This window comes from Pezoporus occidentalis, unplaced genomic scaffold (assembly GCF_034315485.1).
Source record: "Pezoporus occidentalis ecotype Australia unplaced genomic scaffold, CSIRO_AGI_Poc_V1 ctg7, whole genome shotgun sequence".
NCBI lineage: Eukaryota > Metazoa > Chordata > Aves > Psittaciformes > Psittacidae > Pezoporus > Pezoporus occidentalis.
Genome location: NW_026916052.1, coordinates 756,305 through 777,659, shown reverse-complemented (window position 1 = coordinate 777,659; position 21,355 = coordinate 756,305). Strand labels below are relative to the sequence as shown.

The window sequence follows — 21,355 nt, the reverse complement described above, 5'->3', positions numbered from 1 at the left end:
CAGCAAGCAGTGTTCTTCAGCTGCGGCCGCTCCTATGGGGACCTCCTGCACCCTCCCATGAGGTGCCCAGGCTCCTGCACCTTTGCTAAATCATACTTCAGCTTTAGGGCTGCTGCGAAAAAGGGTGAACCCACCTTCCTTCCCACCTCATCAAACACCCCTCACCTTCTTCCGCTCTGCCATTAGTCATCATCATCTGGCTATGGGGTGATCAAAGGAATGGGCAGATCCAGCTCAATATAAACAAAACAAAAGATAATATGATAGAATATAATAGAATAGAATAGAACAGAATAGAATAGAATAGAATAATATTATTGTACTATACTATAATATAATATAATATAATGTTGTCAAATCTGTTAGTCCCCTGACCCAACTCAGCACAGGAGAACTTATGCTGACACAGCAGGGCCTCTGGCACCTGCCCTTGCCCACACCTTCTGCTTTGCAGCAGGTGAGTGAATCCACAGCCCTTGGTCCAAGTCTTATTCACACCTGAGGCACCTGTGAGGATACCAGAAGTGGGTGCAAATCACCGCTATATAGTGTCAGAGTGCCTCAAAGGAGGGCTATTATCTCTTCACAATAATCCTATAGGAAGGCACAGTAAGTTTCAAATAACTATGCTTGTTAGCTCTGTGCAAGGTGTTACAGGAACACTTTGCAGTGCTAGCAGTCTTTTGAACCACAGTAGGGCCAGGAAACAAGTTGCATACAATTTAAAAGAAAGTTGGCCTACTTCAGTACAAGTAGGCTTTAGTGTAAGAATTACTGCAGTTAATGTAGGTAAGCAATCCATAACAAAGGGAAAAAAGTCAGTAGGTTTTTCAAGACAATACCAACCAAGCAAACAATAGACATACCCAGCTTGGGACTTCAAAGACAACCAACAGTGACCTAATTGTACTCCCATCAAAGTCTATGGGGGTTTTGCTATTGATTTCTTACATAGCTACCGTTTGCATAGGTTGGAATTTAACAGCAGTGAAAAGACCTCTCCTCCACCTTCAGTTTTACAGACTGCTTCTTCCTGTTCATAACTGCAGAGTACTTTTTTCATGTCAGCTCCAGAACTTTTTATAGAGAAAAGTCATAAATATTCAACCCTATTGAATTTTCTCTTGCTGCAGTTTGGAAGCTGGAAGTGAGGCAGGAAAACCAGTATCATAGATTCAGAAAAAAACCTAGCCAACAGTGCGGAGCCCCTTTGCAGCAAACCAAATCCACTGTCTGATACGTGGTTTTATTGAGAGTGTTGCAAGGCATTTTAATCTGGGAAGATAAGAGGTGGTTTCAAAGAGCATCTGACTCGTTGGGCAGAAATAGAAGGTAAGAACCTGTGATGCTGTTGTAGTTTAGGAACCCTTGAGATCAAAACCCTGTCAGATTACTGCTTTAATTTAATTAAGTGCTCAGATATACAGACACTTGCATTTATGTATATGGCACATAATATACATAAATATACAAACTTCCTATGAAAGCATATTAGATACTCGGATTGCAGTGATGGCTAAACACTGTCGGCAGCAGCATTTCTTAATTTGTTCCCTGCTGTGCTGGGTGTCACATGCAACAGTCCCCCCTCTCTAACGTGGGGCAAGGACAAGACACCTTAGAAGGACAAGATGAGCAAATGAAGAACATATGGGTATTGCATTTTACCACCCCTCTGCTGGCACAGTACCTCTCACCACCCACCCAGTGGATATTTTTCATAGGTTGTTATTTAGAATATGTCAACAAACATAAGTTTATATATAAATGTTAATTATGCCAATGTAAAGGAAACCAGGATGATATTAACAATCCTCTCTGCTCTCCACTTTGATTTTGTTTTCAGTTGATTCATTGAGTTGGCCTTGCTGTGAGTTGCAGGGTGGCTGAGGTTTAAAAGCACACATGATGGATCTCTCAAGCTGAACTACCCAGCAGCCTTTGTAGTGAAGGTCACATCTTAAACCATTCCCTTGCTTGTAATCATGTCAGAATCAATAATCATTTATATCTAAATACCAAATGTAGCAGGGCTGGTGGTTTAGATTAAGGAGAAAGGAACACGGGTCAGGCAAAGAGACCCCTCCACTGGTTTTCTCTGTCACTATATCTTTGATCAATACAACTAGCATCTCTCACCACCTGTCCCACCATTTGACAACAGCCTACCTACCTCTGGAGAATAGCCTGCCTGGAGTCTCTTCTAAAAGGTACGATGACTCTCTCAGTACTTCCACAGAACCTTGAAATGTGATCTGTTCTGATCTTTCTTCAAGGTGAGACTTCATCTTTCCAGCCATAAATTTGCAAAGCTAACAAAACAACTCAGACATGTTCACGAGGGTGTTTCCAGTGTCACCAGGACACATCATAAATTTTGCCGCTTCTGCCAAAAACAGCAGACAAGCTCTAAGCTAAATTGCAAACTCAGCTTAGTCAGCTCAAGGCTGAGCCCGAATGCTTCTGACACCCCCACGCATATGTTGGAGTACTTGTAATTAGCCTCTGGCTTTCAGAACTGGCATTTAAGCAGATAGAGTTTGTGCTCCTCTGGGTCTCAAATAAATTTTATCAAGTGGAAAATAAAGTATGTATATTATTAGTCCCGAGATTTGGGTAATTAGAGGGTTACTCAATTTATATCAGCAACTGCAACAACAAACAGAATGCTGCGGTATATGCATCTTGCTGGACCAATCGGCACCTAACGACTGTAAAATTCAAGGTATGCTGATGACAAGCTACCCCTCCCGAGTGACAGCTAGAGCTTGTGAACTGCCTTCTGTGGCACTTCTGCTAATGCTAGGTGCAGGTTGCTTGAAATCTCACCTGTGTGGGAAACAGGGGAAATGAGGGACTTGTGACTGACTGAGCATTCACAGACAAAATTTTTTCTGAAGCAGTGGCTGGTTTTAAATGGTTTCAAACCATCCCCTCAGAGCTGTCACTGGAGGGATGAGTTCACTGTAGCAAAACAGTCACAGTTTAGGAAACGTTTTCAGTATGTTTAAGTGAATTAGGAATAACCCTTCTGTGTGCCTTTTCTTTGAGCAGCTGGTGAGCTAGAGAGTTTTAGAAGACAAAAGTAGAGAAAAAAGAGTAAGCCGACTTTAAAATCCTGACACAATGCAGCACCTGTGTGTGAGCTGGGTGCACCAGACCTAAAGCAAATGCTATGGTGGCACAGCTGAATTCTTCCCTGTCATGGACCTTGGAGGGATTATTCACACCAAGGAAAAATCATAAAAATTACTCTCCCACTTTGTAACATCATACAGAATTCTTTGTGTGCTGGAAGAATTATCAGCACAAAATGCAGAGCAGTAGCAATCCAGGCTGGTAGCAGTCATGGATGCTCACCTGAACTCCAAACACAGATCAGCTTGACCAAACCCATCTCTGCTCTTCGATGCTATTTACTCACATGAGAACCCAATCACCATAATGGGAAGCCCTGGGAACATGGACCAGTGCTCAATCTCCCACGCTGGCAGACACCAATGACAGCTGAAGGTGGGTCTTCAGTTGCCTTGAAAATTCATACCTCTGGGGGATTTGCACCCATCCCCTCCCAATAATGGTGATTTTTAATTTGTTATGCTCTTTAGGAAGTTTTACCCATCAGCACCATGCAGTTTGACTAAGCAATTCTACCCCATAAAGTAGATGATTTGAACACTATGGAAATTTGGCATTTTTTGCTACATTAGTTGCATTTAGGGAAAAAATGAAAGAAAGAAAGAAAGGAAAAGAGAAAAATTAGAACTTCCCAATTGATTCACAAACCAAAAGGCCCATGAATACTTTGGATTATTTATTCACAGTTAACGATTTATCCAGCCCTAATTACAGCTGCTGGAACATTTTCTTAGCTGCAATATTAATCATATTTCTTTCATGGCTGCTATTTATATGAGAAGAAGATGAAATATGCAATTAGGTGATCAGATGCTACAACGGTATCACTGATAATTTGTTTCACAATAGGTATCATTATCCTCTTAAAACAGTGCTAAAGGTTGGGTGTAATTGCTGCATGGAGCATACGGACTTCCAGAAGAGCCTTACAGAGCCAGAGAGAAGGTCCAAGGCATCCCCTGTCTCCCAAGCAAGCCCAGAATACCCTAAACAAAGGCACATGTGCGCAGAGCAGTTTCTCTATTTGCAAAGGCTTGAGTATCAATTACAAACACAAACAGAAACAGAGAGGCTAAGGGAGAAGGCTGCCAAGAAACACCAGATCAGAGTCAGGACAACACTAGGAGCATGGGCCTGAGAAAAACTACAACAAAGAGACTTCTGCATCTACGTGCTGGGCGGAAAGGGGCTCAACACCGCAGGCAAGGACATGGACCAGCTGGACCCCTGTGCTGTCAGAAAAACAAAAGAGTCTGGCTCAACAAAGAAGAAATTTAAAGAAACCCTTGATTCCATCACCATTTTCTCCAGCTATGGAAACAATCTATCATGACACTTTATATTTAGCTGAACACTTGCGTCAGAAAGGATAGAAACAGGAAGAGCACTAGCATCTTGGTCTTTTATACTGCTCCCTGTATACTGTTTTTCTTAGGAGGGAACACGTTATTCCCATTTTGTAGGTAGTAGAGCTGAAGCACAAAAGAAAATAAAAATATGCTAAATCATTACTGTACAGCACAACAGAAAAAAAAAACAATATTTGTGGCATGTTAAAAATAAAATTAGAAGGCACATACAGCATATTTAATTCCATAGAATCTTGGAAGAAATTATCCATATGAAAAGATCCGTATTAAAATTGGGCAGAACATGTACTGGCATTATCTCTGCTTAGTTTACATCTCATATGCTTTGCTCCCATAAAGATCTTCTTTCACCAAAAAAAGAGCAGATGAGACGTATCCCAGGGCTTCAGTTTTCTTACATGCAAGTTTGAGAAGAAGGGCTTTGCAACCTATTTTTCATCCTGTTCTTTCAGCAGAGGTCTATTTTGGTCAGTTTTGTGAGCCTGGCTTCTAAGGTTAGTTGACTGTTCTTTCTGTGTGGAAAATGAGAGCGTTACCTCAGGTTAAAGGATTTCCTTTTAGAAAGAGAAGTATAAATATAAGAGGATTATCACGTTTACTATTTAAAGTCCCAGCAACCTGCAGGATTTATTTTTATGAGGCTGATAATTGTTACTGCTATAGGAAAGAGTAAACTTTAACTCACAAAAAGGAAGCTGGTTTGCTTGTGTTCTGCAGAGAATAAAGCCCAGCCAGAATTTTAGTTATTATAAGCATGCACAACTTTGATGGCCTGAAAGGACAACATACGTTTGCAGAAAGTAGAACAATTTGGTCTGTGATTTTCTGCTCTGGAAGGGCAGCTGTAACGCTGAATCTCAAACTGGTGAGAGGGAGCCCAACACTTGCCCATTTGAGAAAAGCACTGTTTCACAGGGTAATCAGGAGCAGCCAGATTGCTGGTAGGAACACCCTGAGCCTACTGTGCTCTGTCAAGACACAAGTATTGTCCCAGTGTTGCTTAAAATGTATTTGGTGGCCAAATGTTTCCTTAAAGCTTCTCCAGAAGTGAAACTTTTAAAGCGAGTGTGTTGATCTGGGCCAAATTATGAATAAGTGAAAGATTAAATAAATGATTTCTACAGCTTTGTGTTTCTATCAACTGTTCCATCTTGTTAAATGCAAATTGGTTTTGTGAGCAAAACTGTTTATATTTAACCTGATAATTTTGACTTTCTTTTTAAATCCAAAGGGATTATATTTAATAACTGATACTAAATTATTGCAATGTTACCAGATTGAGATTATTAAATATTTTCAAATTATTTTTAAGCAGGAATTTCCTTTTCAATAATTTTAAAACTTGGATTCCTATTCAGAATATCAATTTTCAAATACTTGATTTTCCATTTTCTAACCAATTTTTGCTTGTCAAAGTGCACTGTTCACTGTTTCTTTGTCCATTTAATAAATAATACTTCTTTCCACAGCTCATTCAGAGTTCATTGCTGGAAGTATATTTCTGTAGGGAGTTCCTTCTTTATGGGCATGACACATTTCCTTCCAAAATGTTTAACTTACTGAATTCCTTTGGTTTCCTTAGCTGACCTGGGCTTGCCAGAGAGAAATATGTAGCTTAATATATTTGAGGCAATAAGAGCCTTCATGCAGCTGATGAAGCAGCAGCACTGACTAAGGTTAATAGGGAGAAATACTCCCCTTAGAACATGCTTGGTGTGGTATCATGGAAATTGGGATGATTTCACAGAGAAAAGACAACATTTTTCTTTGAACATTGCCTCCTTCAAAGCAACCTGAACTCCAGTCCTGCTTCTCAGACCTGTGCACTACTTTCTAAGGCTGAGACACATGATGAATGGTCCACATTGTTTGAAGACAAAGCTGTTTATAAATATCTCAGCCTACGATAAAGGACCTGATCTCACTTACACCAATTTTAGCTCAGCTTTACATTGACTTATGTGAAAGAAGCTCTGTAACATAATAAACTCTGGAGAGTAAAGTTTCTTCTAGAAACATGATCCACTTCCTGTATTTAGAAGATATTTATGCTCCCTCTGTAGCAGGCTGGGGCCAGCAGGGATATATTTATTTTCCTGAGGAAAGATTGATTTATGATGCTCTGTTCATGTTGCTGTGTAGTCAGTCCCCTGTGCATTTAGGTCTTTACCTTTTTACCTCCACTGACAGGACTCACCATCAAATGCATACAGAAAAAGGGGATCACCAGGACGAGGCTGTTACCTGACGACATCTGGACAGATACAATGCCAACCAAGTTTCTGTATCTCATAACACAGGCTGTGAACAATATTGCTCAAAAGACCAGGTATGTAGATAAAATACACTGTGCCCTCATTTTAATGAATGCAAATAATTAAGACACCTTTCCAACTTCTCCTTCTACACTCTTGCAGTCTATTGCCTGCTTGCGCTCCTTTCCAGGCTTGCTGAGTTTCTCAAGCTGATGGAGTTGTATGTCTGAAAGCTAGTGATGAAGACGAGCTGGAAGATTAGAGAAATGCTGTAGTAGGTCATCCAGAAGAATTGGCTCTGGAGGGGAAAGCAGAGTCCATTAATAACAGGCTTGTTTCTTTCCACTTCAGAGCTCTCAAGGTGCAAAGCTTCAGATGTGCAAGATTTGACAGGCCTGTAGCACTTACAATTAGGGTGTGCAGACAGGGGCATTTGGCACCAATGAGACGGTTTGTGGAGTAAATGTACCATTTCAGTCATCTGAAAATGGAAGTGTTAGACACTCGTCACAAGCAGAAACTGGAGGGAGATGGCAGCCACAAGGGCTGGGATGCTTGTAGACAGACTAGTGAGAAGTCCAGAGCTTAGGCAGTAGGAAAGAAGTACCTGGGTGATCAAATACCCAAGGAAGAAATGCAGCTGTCAGGAAAGTCACAGAGGAGCAGCACTGAAGTTGGAAGAAGGGTCAGTATCACTGAGCCAAAACACAAGACTCCTCAAGACCCAGAAGGAAGAGTCAGTGAACCCAAAGCTGAAAACAAGCAAGCTCCACCATGGCCAGATTTACAAAACCAGGAAAAGCTGTTGAATTTCAAGCCTAAGCAAGGGCTCAGCTCACTCCATGCGTGAATCTCTGGGCAGCTGCCTATGGGATATGACTGGCCCATGCCCAGCTTGGCTGCTGCAATCACTTCAGGGAAGCAGCTCTGGGGATTCGCGAGAGGCAAGAGAGCAGAGGGTGATGCACAATTAACATGGGACTGAGGGATCTGGATTCTTCAGTCTGAAACTTAATAAGTTAGTGTTTAACATTTGCGATTAAAAATAGAAACCCAAAACAAACATATGCAATATAATATCAATTAGTTTCCCATATGAAATACACTGTAGGACTCACAATGCTTAGGTAAAACACACCAATACAATCTCCATAATTAAAAAGAAATGAGACCACTCATTCAAAACAAACAAACTCTTTGAAACTGAAATTGTTTTTGTAACTGCGAATTATTTTCCTCTTCAGCTCATGGGGATTTTGGATTCCTTATTTCAGTGTGACAAGAACTTGAATTTTGGTGGGGTTTTCTTTTGTTAGTTCCACCCCTCCAACACACACCCCCCCCCCCCCCCCAGTATCTGCAGGGCTACAGTTTGCTATCACCTTCCACAGTAAGGTCATGTTGGCTTTGTGGTCTACAAGTAGTAAAGTTTATTTTATAAGGGAAATCTACCTTGATCCTGATCTTTCCTTCACTTATATCAACAAAAGATTTTTGTTGATTAAGTCAGCTGTCTAAAATGTGAAGCACAGCACAAGGAAATAAAACCTCTGTATTTCCACCATTGTTTGTCCTATAAACACTGGAGAGACTGAACAGCTATTTTCTGCATCATTTCTACTTCAGCAAAAAGTATGTCTGCTTTTTTATAAACTACACCATATGAAGGATTAAAAAACCCTCTTGAACTGGTTTGGAATGTAGACTTAACTTGTATCTGCTCAAGAATGCTTACTTTAACACATCTTGAACACAATGGTAAGAAATACATCCTGTATCGTGGAAAGCAAACTGCAAAAGACTACCTGTTGATTTTATCCATGCAATGAATTAACATAACAAGCATGGTAGCTGTATATACAAAAGGATTTCCTACAGAAATGTGGATTTATTTTACTGCAGGAAGAAGATAAGTGAGCGTGTTAGAACAGTTAATTTGAGAAACAGAGTAATATTGTGCTTGGGACTGAAGTCACACTGGTGTAAAGCTGATCACATCTGATTTATATTAGTGCAAATTCAAACTGGCTATGACTTTTTGGTTAATGTGACAGAAAAGCTCACTAGTCACTGATCTGAAATGTTTTCCTTAAGGCAACTGTGACAGAGTGATTATTTCAAGAAGGCTGTTATAATTACGGCTGTGTCACTTACATAGAACAAAATCCGCTTCAGAAACCTGAACTATGCATTTAACCAGTGCAACGCAGAACTAGAAAACAGTGAGGTTGTATGAAGATAATAACACAGAATAAAAGGACTCACATCTTTATACCTTTTATACCTGTTCTGCAAATAATGCAGGTGCAAGACAGTATAAAATCAGGCCTCTCCATTAGTCTGTGTAAATGACAGTTTTCTAAATTGTCTTTATATTTGTTTCTCACTGGTGAGTCACTTCCTGTGTTCTTGCTACATTCTCTTCAGTACCGATGATGTAAACTGCTGCTGTACATGACAGAAGAAAAAATGTTTCCTTTCTTTTGACAGAGAAGTTGGGGTCCTGATGGAAAAGGAAGAGCTCCGACTATTCAGCACCTGCAGCTATGGCAACCTGCCAGCATGATCATCTAATAAAGTACAGAACAGTGGTAAACTTCTATTGCAGTCTCCCAAAATCAAATAGATTTTCAGCATAGAACAACACGTACTAAAACTCCACAAAGTGATGTGAGATTGCAGTGACGAGCAAATTCAAAGCAATATGTCACAAGTAATCACACGTCCTGGCCAGTCTTCCAGAAGACAAGCAGATATTTTATCTCTCAAGAGGGCAAAAGTAATGAAAGCACTTAATCCATTCATTCTGTTCTCAAAAGCAGGGTCCAATTCTAGCATAATATCACAAGAAGCATCTGTTTCATGTTGGCAGTCATTCATCAGCATTTAAGCCCCCATAAATTCATCAACCTGAAACACACCTGAGGGGAATCCTGGGACTGGAAGAGCAGGAATGTTCCGGGTTCAGATGAAGACACAGTGAGAGCTCTAGATAGGGAAGGTCCCAAGACCCAGTGTCAGTCCCCCTCCTTTCAAACATGTGCTACCAGCATCCAAATCACACAGGCACTAAAGCCACACACACACACAGCATGCAGAAAGTAAGACCCATCCCGGATCCCTCTATCCAAGGAGAAAATGAGCTCCTCAGGGCCTGTCCAGCCTGGATGACTCAATGGCTGCATGGTGTCAATTTTTGCCACTTCCTGCTATCTATTGCACCAGGTTAAGCAAACGTGAGAACAAGGTTCAGCCCAAAACCTGCTCCAATAACTATCTTACAACAGCTCCCTTTACAGTGGCAGTTCCCATGAATGGTTTGCTATAGTTAAACTGTATGTGTGTATACCAACAACAAAGGAAGTAATGATTTAAATTTATTAAAAATACTTAGGTTACTCAAATTTCTGATTTCTTACAAAAGTTGTCTGTGCAGCTGACATTAAGTGCACCCTGGATGACTCCAATCATAAACTGAGCTGGGAGGCAGCTAGGAGTGACTCCAACCTTCCTCTAGTTCACACTCTCCATCTGGCAAGCGATAGAGCACCTGGACCTTCAAGCACCATCCAAGTGCACTTCAGGGTGCAGTGTCGTGCTGAATTGGAAGTATCTCCTAGCAGATTATACATTAATACACCAGTGAATGCTTTTATAGACACACTACTTATCATCTCCACTCTCACAGCTAATTTTTACAGGAAGCCAAATACAGTGTTACAGAACAAAAGTCCTGAAAGGTTTTTTTTTTACTTCAGTGGTTTGTCTGCCCTCTTCTTCTGCCCTAGAAAACCTAATGTTTACCCATATATGTGTCATTTTCAAGCAAAGAGTGCACATTTGGTGCACTCAGAATATTTGATTTAGAATTCATATGTATAAAAATTCACTGAAATCCCATTTGTATTTAATCTTTTTTAATATAGGAAAAAAATGCTGATATTATGCAGGATGGCAAATGCTTAAAAAGAGCACTCCACATGAGCTATATTGCCCTTTCAAGCAGGAGTCTTGGATTTTTTCTGTTGGGGTGAGACGTAAAGTATACCGGACATACCTAGCACCATTTGAGACTTCCTGGACATCCAAGCCACATCCACGACAGGACTTCTGGGAGGCTATTACCTGCTGAAGAGGGAGGTAGGAGGCGAAGTAGAATACTGTTAGAGCATCTCAAATGATGCTAGATGCTTGCAAATTGCTGAATTGTTTCCCAAATCTTGTTTCTTCCAGTGAAGAAAAGCAGGCAGTTTCCTAGCTTAAAAAATCTCTGCCAACTATCCCAAGAGACTCCATATCCAACTGCTCTGTTCCTCTGCTTCATTTAAAGTCAATTTTCCGCTAGGGACAAAAGAACACTTCCTTAGCTGCTAATATCCTCTATGTGTTCAAAAACCTGAAAATCCCTCAGTCCATATAATTTAGCTCTGAGTTGCAACTGAGGGTTTCACCTTCAGAAGCAAATTAAAAATTGTAACAGTCTCAGATAGATAGCTCATTATAAATATACCTTCTCAGATTTATGGATGCATGTACTTTGATGGGTCTTGGATGCCGCTCTGTAAAACAGTCCAGGCCGTTTAGAAGTCAGAAATTTGCCAAAACTACTTACGGGTGCCCCTTATATTGAGTGGTAGCCTCATAAATCCAGCTAGTTTTACTATAAAAAGCAAATCTCTCTTGAAGCTGAAGGCAAATATTTTACTTTCATAAGTTGATGGTTCCTGGATCTGAATCTCACATATTCACGGTTATTAACATTTCTCAGGCTAAGAGTATGTCATTAAGAGTGTAACAATGTCAATGTAACAACGCATAACAAGTAACAAAGCTATTTCAGTTAAGCATTTATAATGATGGATTGTTACCAATTTTAAAATACTTGTCATGCTTCCTTATATCTGGAGTTAGGGGATATCTTCACAGGCTCCTTGACTGATCTAACAAAACACAGACCTTTGCCCCTGAGATAGCTGCCTTGAGTATCTGCACAGACAGGGGAGTGAATGGATACTTGCAGGGCATGATGCTCATGTCCCGATATGAGTGCCTGGAAAGGGCAAATGAAGAGAGCCATAAAAGGGCCTAATTCTTCCCTTAACGATACTGGACATTCAGGGTGATTGGCTCAGTGCGCAGAGACTGGAGACTTTTATATTCAGCAAGAAGGATCCCATCAGGAGCGCCTGCCACGTTCATTTTGGTCATGGCCCCAGGCTCTTGCGACAGATGGAAGGGGAGGATAAGCAAGCAGAAGGCCAAGGGCTTGGCCTAGATTATCTGGTACATGTTAAAGAAGCACATTCCACTCTTCACACACGTTTTCCTCTTTTTGAAAAGCAGGTTTTTTTAACGTGGGTCCTTTCCCATTACCCTCAACCAGGCTAAGAAGGACAGCTGAGGGTGAGCTGTTACACTGAAGTACAGGAGGACATGCTCTGCTTTCTCTATCCAGTAGGCAAGGTTGGGATGCTTGTAATCAAGAAAACAACTTTGATTTATGCTGTCCAGGAAAAATATCTTTGTCTTTATAACTGGAAATGCAGTTCTTGGTAAAGTCAAAACTTCTGTGGAAAGGTAATTTTTCACTTTTTCATTAGAACACAAAAATGAAATGCCTTTGAATCATGTCAGCCTGAAGAGAAACATCTCAGATGAATTTGCAGTGTGTCAGTTGAGCACTAAGCTGCATCCACCCAAATTGCTGCAGTGCTACACACAAAACTTCAGCACAACACAAGGTTTTCCAAGAGGACATTTTCTCATGCTACCCCTTCAGCTGAAACATTGTGCCTAGATGGGTAATGTATGACTCTGGTGTGGCCAAACAGGTTCAGTCCAATAAAGACATTTAACCTGGGGAGGAAAATGAAAAGCAGAGGAACTGGAAGCAGATTATCAGTCTCCTGGATACATTAAAAGAAGAAATAAAAAATATTAAAAAAAAAATATTAACAAATAAAAAAATAAAGCATTTCAGTTTAACAAAAATTATCAGTAAATGTGAGACTGGAAAGACTGGGACTTCCCCAGCCTGTCTCAACATTTTATTCCAAGCCATGATGAAGAAAAATTAGAAGGACCAGATTTTTCCACAGGATGGAAATCCCGGTCTTATGCCCACCTACAAGAATGACTGCAGGTTTTCTGCATTTAAGATGGATGTGGACAAGAAGTGAAAAAAAAAGTGTTCTTCTTTCTCAACATCAGTGTTTCAACTTATCAATGAGTCAAGAACAAATTCAGAGGCAGCTTTTTCAAAATAAAAATAACCAGGGTTTGTTTTTTTAAGAGAAAAAAATTGTATTTAGCAGAAAATAAAAGACAGAAATCCTGCAGCATGATTTTCTAGGAGCTATAATTATAATTCACCTCTTTTCTAGATAAATTAAACCCATAATTAAAAATTTTGCTAAGAACAAAAATGGTATTAAGACCATCCTATGCCCCAAATATCTTTCTTACTAGATTTCTAGAGATAAGATTCTTTCACATGTAAAAGATTCCTTGAAGGACAGTTGTTTATAATGGAAGTGACAATGAGAACTTCATGATTTTTATGTTAATTAAACAAATAATGTGAAATCATTTAACAGTAACTCTAATTATAAAACAAGAACATATTTTTCCTCTGATTTTGAAACAGCTTTAACTTGATGCTTCAGGCAATCTCACACATTCCCTGAGCACCTTAACATTTTATATACAGGTTGCAAGCACATTTAGTTGCACTACATGCCCAAGGGTCAAAGTATGGTGTAGGTTGCACGATTAGAGTCATCAAATATTTATGCAGATGTATAACTCTGCTGGATATGCTTTAAGTGCTCTAATACAAGACACAAAATATGTGCATGGAAGAAAACAATCTGCACGATACAAAGGCTATCCACATGCGATAGTGGCTGGGAAATTTGTTCAAATAACACTACCCACCTTCTGCATTTTTTTTATCCCAGGCAGTCCAAAAAATGGTGCTACTGAAAAAAATGAGAGCAGCAGATCTGAGATTTCTGCCTCACTTAATCCACTCCTTTCTAAACAATTATATTCTTAAGTGGCAATACTTTTCTTCTGCTCCTACTCTTGTAACTTGATACAGCGTTTACACATATGGAGATAAAGTATTTAAGAATGTGCTGCCTTGATCATAGGTAACTTCATATGTCTTGCCAAAAGGCAATAGGTTTCCCCCTTGGGGATGCAGAGTCAGCCATAGCTATTTCCAGATAATTTATGAAACAATTTTATAGTCTCAGGATCCCAAATTAAAGTGTAATGAGGTAGAGGAGATCTATGTGCTATCACAGCATCTCATGATAAGTAACCTTCAAAGGAGTGTTAGATAAAATGATCAGATGCGCATTTCAAGTGCATTGTTTCTGGGACCAATCCCAACTCCACATTGTCTGGAAAAAAGCAATTGGCAAATTACTTGTAAAAATGAGTGAGTTTCTTAGTTAGTGACCTCATGATGTAGTGGCTTTCAATCCAGAAGCTGCAGACCTGCAGCATGCAAAGTGTATTCCTAAGGTGAACGCCAGGAAAGGTTAAGGAAAACAAGACTACTAATGTAAGAGACATACCTCAGTACCCGTGATCAATAGGCAGATTTATTTGTGACTACTGTCTGACATAAGTGAGTATTATGCATACTCACTGTATTTTGGAAAATGCACAGTGACTAAACACTGGACTGTCTTTGAAAAACCCCCAGACCTCCATCAACTTAATACATTTCCTGGGTTCTTTGTAGGCATGACTGAGTTCAGCATATCACCCATACTCCTTATACTCCATTCACCGACTTGTTTGCAGGATCAACATTCACCTAGCTGTCTACAAGAAAAGTGGACCTGCCAGGAAGCACAAGCAAAAGCCTAAAGACACAATCACACTCCTGAGGAGCTGTGCTTGAGGGGACCTTCTGTACCCCCCCAGAGCAAGGTAGCTGATGTGACCAAGTCAGAGGAGCAAAGCTCTGCTTGCGACTTCTCACAGCCACAGATGAATAGAGCAAGGGATTGGTAAGGGATAGAAAACTTCTTCCACATCACATCTGTTTCCTTTCTCTCTCAGAGAGAGCAGAATGTGACTTATTTTCTGATAGTTAACAAACCCAAGGGACCACTACCAAGCAAGCGCCATGACCAGCTCTGGTGTAACCCAGCTGTAAACCCTTCTGCTTGGGCTTGTGCTGAAACTGGCTCTCCTGTATCTCTCTGGCACCAGTGCCTGAGAGGCAGAACTGAAAGTGCTGCACGTATCTTTTGGAAGAATCAACACTTGACAGAGTATCCAGAAATGTGCCAGAAGTTATACAGCACCAGGTTGAACCGAAAATTCCTTGTTGCTATGGTTGCCACTTGCTTTAAATGTCTTTACTACTCCTTGTTGAACAGCAGCATAGGAGAATAAAAACATACACAACACTTGTAATTGCCTGGTGCATATTTTAACATTTTTCTTTTGTGGCTGCTTTAAATTATGCAGTAATATTGCTGGCATGTTTCTCTAGTGCCTCTTCCCTAAGAGGATACATTTTACATTGGACACTGGGTGTAAGAATCACACATTTGAATATTTTTTCCAGTAGCGGATGTGTCACATGCAATGAATTACAACTCAAGCTGTAAAAATTAAGTGGCATTTGCATTCATTAAGCATACATGAAATCTAATTCCATTAGGTCCAGAAGCATTAAGGTCTGTCTGTTGCTGCTGATGTTACAGCTTAAGGATGTTGTATCTTCTGGCTAGATTCTGTTTCATAACCTAATAAAGCCAGGAATTACATCCTGGCTTGATGCCTTTGCAAATCCAGCTCAGCGAACATACAACATGAAAGCTGTAGACGTAAATTATTTATATTCATCATTGTCCAAAACATTAATTTACACACAAAAAAAGGTTTAACAGATTAAGCAAACTACAGGCACCATGCCCACAGCAGAACTAATTTAAAAGACAATAATATGATTTGCTGAAGCCAAACCTCACTTCTAATCTTCCTACTTTGTTACAGATATGATACAGAAGAACTGTTAACATTTCATCAAGGCTATTTAAAGGACCAAAAGCTTACAGTTACATTTCAGTCAACTTCGCAGAAACATTGATCTGCACAATCCCCCACGAAAATCAGGGATACTTCACTTTCTAGATCTTGATGGTTTCAGCTGACATAGAAATTAGGTAAAGAAAAGGAAGGTAAAATGTGAAACAATTTTAATTGCCGCTTTTGTAATTTATTCTGCTGAAAGGATAGTTTGAGTGCAGTACTACAGTACAACTAAGCCAATGTGGACAAATCACTTCAGTCTGCATGCAGTCTGACAGAGGACATCATGACCAAGAACATCAGACTGCCCTCCTAACTACTCCAAAAATAAATCTGTCCATTAAAAAGCATCAACTGAATTTTTATTGGCACTTTCTGTGAGATGAATCCACACACCAGTGTAAGTTTTCATACAAAGTCCTTAATTTCGAACCAGCAAATTAACAAGGGCTCAGGAATAAAAGTGCTTACCTTCCAAAGCCTTTGATTACTTCTCTGATTTGTAATGGCATCATCAGACTAGTCCTCCTATTTGAGGTACCAGCAAAATGTTTATTTCTAATGAGCTGGACAACAAACCTATTTCCATGGGAATGCAAGAAACAGAAAGGTTTTACTTAATTCTGTACAAATGATCCCTTATTTTCGTGAAGTAACTTCCCAGTGATCTGAGATGTTACTTTTCAGAAATCTAAGTTCTCAGCTGTATCCACAACATAATTTCAATGGTGTAAGAGTCTACCACAGACAAGAAATCATAATTTTTGCCTTTTCAATGACTTTTTATGGGAAGTCTTATCTTCATCTTACTTAAAAACAGGCTGTTATATGAAAACATATGACATTTCATAAGTTATATGAAAATATAAAATGAAATAAAACTCATGGCAGCTTTGCTTCCATTTCCAAACTGTTCTGTCATCTCTTTAAAAAAGTCCCTTAAATTGCAAAGATAGCCTTTGAAATTCTTCAGATCGATGCTAAGTCACCTATAACTTTCTCCACAGTCAATGTAGAGAGGTAAGAAACTTCAGAAAACAAAGCTCACCTTAAAATAGGTGGCTTAGGTAAGAGAGCTGAGACATTTTGGAGGTCACTGTTTCCCACTAGGAAAGCATGCATTGGACAGCTTAGATCACGAAGTCTTAGAAAGCTTGAGTAACTCAGATCTCTCTTGGTATCTACTTTGACTGGAATCTACTTTGAGATCACAGTCTCAGCATCATGTTTCCTACTAATCTATTGGAACACTGTGTGAAGAAGCTAAGAAGCTGCATATCTCTTTATTTATGAGACAACATAAACCATTTCCTCTACAACAAGAAAACACGCAGGGGATGACTTAGCAATAAATGGTCCATGCCGCCTTGTATCCAACTCAGAGAAAAAGCCATAATGTAAAGTCTCAGTCATATTTAAGAAGAAATTAAATAGATGACTTCTCACGAAGTTGAAAAAAAAGGTGATATTTCATCTTCTGGTTTCTAGTTGTCGTGTTTTCACTTTGGTGTCTGTCTGGAACTTGACATACCACAAAAAAATGAAACTATTTATATGACAGTTAAGGCAGGAGAAATGCAGAAAGCTGTGGTCATAGGCCCCAGACACTTTGCACTGCAGAACTGATACAAAACAAGCAGAAAACTCCCTTCATTTAAGGCTAAGCCAAGTTTACTCCTGTCTACATCTCCTCTACACCAGCTGATCCTAGCCTTTCCACCATGATACTCTGTGCCAGCCCTGTGTTAAAGCATTCACTTCAATGCCGTATGGACTCTGAGCTGGCAAACATTTCAGGCCATGGTGCTGGTGGAGGAGAGTGATTTTTCATGGGTGCTTATGGCCAAACATAGGAAACTGCCCTTCATTTACAGAGTGCACTTACCTTCCTTCTTCTCTTTCTGGCCCAGCACAGAGCTTCTCTCTGTAACAAGAGAAGCATGTTTTATGTAAATCACTTCCCAGCGGAATCACTCATTATTAATGCAGACAGCTCTAAAGGGAGAAACCTATGGCATTTAGCATCAAGAACTGTTAATGAAAATGTCATTAAAAAAGTCAATCTGCAAACCATGAAATGGCCTCGCTGCCTTGTTCATTTTTTTTTTTTAATTTTTTCCTGTTTTACCTCTACGTGCATTTCCCTCAAGTCAATCTCTTTTGGCATCAGGTCACAGCTTTACCTGGAGGGGGCATCAGTTTCTGGCAAACAGGTCATATTTGAGCGGAGGCACTAATTAAACATTGTGGAAATGTGTCAGAAATACATTAGGTAGGTATGGGACTAAATGGCAAGGCTGAGGAAGCAGGGACTCCAATAACTGACTCTAGGGTAGGCAATTTCCAGCAGCACCAATCTGGAAGTTAGAGTATAGCCCCTGGTTTGCAGGTATTTTGGAGAGTTGATGGCTGAGCATCTCACTCCCTTAGATCCTGCAAGTTCTTACTGCTTATGACCTCATATTGTTCAGTGGAGTATCTTTCTGGTTGCATCTATATCATGGAGATTTACTTAGATGATTCAAAAAGCCTAATCCAACAATTCTGCTAAAAAATTCCCTACTCTTTCATACCATTTATATCTCAACATAATGAACTATGACAACTAGAAGCAGTTGCCTGATAAACTGAGTCAAACTGGAAGTGAGCATCTCTTTTTTTCTCTGTTTCCTGAAGACTTTCCACTTCCACATTTGAATGTTGAGGGCTTTTCTTTGGAAAAAGCAGCTATTGGTGTCAGGGAGAGGTCACTCTGCTCTGGGCACACATGTGCTGGTTGTGGCTCACATTCCTAAGTTATAAGGGAATATTTGCCTTTCTCCTTAATTATGAGGACTATCAAGATCTGCATTGTGTTCACGTGTTTATATTAAACCAATTTTTTTTTTGTGGATAAAGTCAGTGCCTTTCATCAATACCCAAGATTTTAGGCACACAAAAGATGAAGAAAGTATGTCTGTCTGTCCATTTTTTTTTCTATAAACATTATTGGTCCATTAAAAATACTCACAAACCTTATCTCCCTTATGACCTGACAAAATTATGGCTATAACAGCCTAATATCCATAATCATAAGATCATAGAAGCTTTAAGGTTGGAAGGGACCCCTGAAGGTCACCTCGTCTACCCCCGCTGCTCAAGCAGGGCCACCTAGAGCTGGTTGCCCAGGAACATGTCCAAACAGCTTTTGAGTATTTTCAAGGATGGAAACTCCACAACCTCCCAGGGCAATCTGTGCCAGTGCTCAGTCACCCTCACAATAAAAGCAGGTTTCTTGATGTGCAGACACACATGTTTAAATATACTGTTTAAACTGTGTATCGACCCTTATTTGTGCTCAGTACTCACCCTCCTGGTTTGACAGTACATTCCTTTTCTCACCAGCTTGGAAACAGATTCAGGCTTTCACACAGCACTGTTACAACACACTTGGTGGCAAGAGGGCATGTTACGATGAGCCTCTCTCAGCATAGAGTGGCAATTCAACACAATGTGGTAAAAAATGGCAAAAAAAAAACCAACAAAAAAAAAGAAAACCCATTTCCCCATTCTGCAAAGAAGCAGAAGCACAGGGAGACTGACACCAGCATGAGTCTGTTCCCCCTCCCCCTGTTACTGTACTTGGCAAGAAAAAGGGAAGAGTACTGAAAATGTTCACACCAGGCAATAATAGACTGCCAGCGATGGGCGGGGAAAAGCAAAGCAAAGCTGTTTCTTGCTGAAGTGTTAAGAAATAAATGAAAGTCCAACAGACAGACAAAACGTAACCAGCATTTCGGAACACTGCTCTTTTTGCCTTTGAAACTTGCACCCCCGTTTGGCAGCCAGCACCTGGGGAGGCCACTAGCACGTCCTGGCTGCCATGGCATGCCCATGGGACAGCCAGCGGTGCTGCGTGGTAGCCTGTAGTGATTTGCTGCAGATCATCCCTGTATCCAACTGCCATTTATTGTGCAGGACACAAACAACGTTATGCCTCAGTGGATGTACTTCACTGTCATGCCTGATCAAAAGTGTTGCCTTGGAGCAATCTTAGCTTGAGAGAACCCCAAGCAGTTTTATAAGTAAGATGTCACCCCAAGGTGACACTTGAAAGGAGCAACATTGAAGTGTACTCATCTCTCTTGTGTCCCTGGCTACTTCAGAAGCATACAAATAAAGCCTAGCTTTTCTAGCTGGTACTTGGAGAATAAAAGGACTGTTATGTCCTTGCTCATGTTTTATTAGTGCTTCCTAAGTAGAAAACTAACTAAAAATGCTGACTCTAGCCAGGAGCACTGGAGTTTTAAGTAAAGATAGTTAAGTAAAAGGTTTATTTTAAGTATACCTGAGATAAAATCTGTAAGCTAGTGAGTGAGCTCTTTCTCAAAGCCACGGAGAAACCAATGGCAGAGAAATGACACTTCAGGCCTGATCTCAAGACACAAAACAGATTTGTTACACACTAAGAGTCATATACTCATGCACGCGCTCAGGCAATCACCCTGAGCAATTCAAGCTGTAGTCCCCCAAGGATTTCATTTCAACTCCAAGGAAATACTTCCAGTAGCATGGAGGTGCAGAGCAGAGATGCCTGAGCCAGCTCCAGAGCCAGCAAAAGCACAGCAGGACAGGGCAATACAGCATCTGCACTGAGACACCTGTCTGACACAAGCCAAGTGCAGGTTTTCCCTATGCAGGGCTGAGGCACCATGCCATCTCTGCACCACACTGCTCCTGTTCAGTACAGAGATGGTCTCAGTGTGGGGAGAAGGAAATGTTCTCTCCTTGAATCCACTACATGCAAAGAGCAGACAGTCCTTTTGCAATATCATTCTGGTCAGTTCTTACAGCATTACTGCCAAGATCACGCTTTCTTGCTCCTTGATTCAGTCTGCCTATAGCATTCTCACTATTCTACCTAAACTGATTTTCTTCCCGTTGGTACAGTACCCACAAGCAGACAAACAGATTAAATTCTCTTTACGCTTTTGTCTTCTTCTTACTAGGTTGTTTTTTCTTTTTTCCACAAAAGTAAGGCTCAAGTGCTGTCTTACAGCCCTCTGTCAGCTCTCTGTCCATCTGCTGAAATCAGGAACACAAATCCCAGATGATGGGTTGCAGCCAGCAGCCAAGAATGAGTTAAGTAAGCCTCTTGGGCAAAATAAAAAATGCCACTTCTCTGTTAGTAGCTGAGATAGGAATTGTGCAAAAGCACTTGGGATGGGACTGCAGGTGTTATTTATCTCCTCTGTCTGACAAACAGCTGAAGGGAAAGATTTGTTAAAAATTCATCAACCTTTCTCATTTCTTTAAGAGCTGAGAAATCCCACACAGGAGTCCTCTGAGCAGACCTCTGCTGAAGGCAGGGGAGAGTCCCCAGGCGAGACTGAGGTGAGAAAACAAGCAGGGCAACTTGCTTAGGAGCAAGAAGAGCTACGCTTTTCAGATGGTATCCATTTGAAAGAAGCAAAGCAGGCCACTTACTTTCCCAACCAGGTCAACAGCAGGAGAATCCCAGGTCTGTGCTATGTTGGGGGCCATCACAGACAC

The 21,355-nt window shown here is 40.5% G+C and overlaps 1 long non-coding RNA gene across 2 annotated transcripts; it reads right to left on the bottom strand.

Moving 5' to 3' along the window:
• Nucleotides 1–10,705: 10,705 nt before the first annotated feature.
• On the bottom strand, nucleotides 10,706–19,892 carry LOC134175615 (uncharacterized). Of its 2 annotated transcripts, XR_009969076.1 has the most exons (4): nucleotides 19,172–19,892; nucleotides 17,709–17,747; nucleotides 11,632–11,813; nucleotides 10,706–10,891 (listed from the first exon to the last, which is right to left on the bottom strand). It is a non-coding gene; the product is annotated as an uncharacterized LOC134175615 (long non-coding RNA). The 2 variants fall into 2 exon arrangements; XR_009969077.1 differs by lacking the exons at nucleotides 10,706–10,891; nucleotides 11,632–11,813 and adding an exon at nucleotides 15,905–16,402.
• Nucleotides 19,893–21,355: the final 1,463 nt, after the last annotated feature.